The sequence below is a fragment of the Arachis ipaensis genome, chromosome B02 (assembly GCF_000816755.2).
Source record: "Arachis ipaensis cultivar K30076 chromosome B02, Araip1.1, whole genome shotgun sequence".
Taxonomy (NCBI): Eukaryota; Viridiplantae; Streptophyta; class Magnoliopsida; order Fabales; family Fabaceae; genus Arachis; species Arachis ipaensis.
Genome location: NC_029786.2, coordinates 13,270,921 through 13,272,202, shown reverse-complemented (window position 1 = coordinate 13,272,202; position 1,282 = coordinate 13,270,921). Strand labels below are relative to the sequence as shown.

General features: G+C 24.6%; 1 long non-coding RNA gene across 1 annotated transcript in view; it reads right to left on the bottom strand.

Moving 5' to 3' along the window:
* The window catches only part of LOC107624909, a 10,934-nt gene continuing 9,910 nt past the window's right edge, over positions 259 to 1,282 (bottom strand). The window contains exon 3 of the long non-coding RNA XR_001617003.2: positions 259 to 467. This is a non-coding gene — a long non-coding RNA (uncharacterized LOC107624909). The remainder of the gene's footprint in view (positions 468 to 1,282) is intronic.

The following is a 1,282-nucleotide window of genomic DNA, read 5'->3' as shown; positions in this document are numbered from 1 at the left end:
ATTAGAGATCGTCTAATTCATCTTTCTGATAAAAAAAAAATGCTAATACATTTTAAAAATAAAGTAGAAAGTGTAGTATTTTTAAGAAAATAATATGTTATTAGAGATAATAAATAAGTTAGTAGGCTTTCGATTTTACCTAACAAAAATAATTAGCAATTAATTTATTATATAAAATAATTATACATTTAATCAATTTAAAGCATACTTAAAGTTGGGACAAAAATACGTTTTTGAAACATGGATTTACACGAGTATTTCTCAGGTTTAATAATCCCATCAAAATGAAAATGATACGAGCGATAAATTAATTATTTAGAATTTAACTCAAAACATAATATTTTATTATCAAATAAAAGATGTACAAAAAATGATAGACGATAATATATAAATAAAAAAGAGTAATTTATTGTTTAATTTTTATCGGGTATAATACCGGAATAAATATTGTAGCTACCCTCAGAGACCTGCAGAGAGAAAGAACACAAATTAATTACTCCAAACCACACTAATGGAATTTTCAACAAGTTATGAACCAGGAAAAAAAAAAGCAAAATCTATCTTCGACTTGAAAACTTTGTTTTTTTGGTCAACAACTTATAACGTAGCTGAAATAACAAAAGTGTCAACCATTTGGGGTTAAGGTTAGAATAGAATGCACGTGTTCAAATATGACAGTTGTTGGTTAATTTTTACTAAATTTTTGAGTGTTCTGAAATGTCCTATAATTCAAAGTTTAATGTTTAATTCAACAAATGCACGGATAGAAAAGTGTTAATAAATGATATAAGAGCTAAAGGTTTTTTTTAGTTTCCATTATTCTAGATTATCTATTACCTACTCCATTTGTTTCCAATTACAATTAATGTGTGTTTGTTTTGGTAGGTCAATGAAAGTAACCTATGCCTAAATAAATGTTTAATTTAGTTTATGCATAAGAATTAGGAAAATCATTTTAAATATATTAGATAATTCAGTTAATTATACAAAAGAAGTGCACTTTTTGTTTTTGACGTTGGAGTGACAATGGCATTTTTTTAAAATGTGGACTGATAAAGTATTATTTTTAAATATGGAACAGTTAATTAGTGAAGTGGAAATTAGACCATCCAATTTGTAAGAGGTACAAAAATTGAATCGAGAGATTTTTGTTAAAAAAAATAAAAAATTTTGAAGTACAAAAATCGAACCTTTCAATTTATGTACATTTCACACTTTTGAAAAATACAAAAAATTATAAGTTAGAATATATCACTACTTTTACTTTCATAACAAAAAAAAA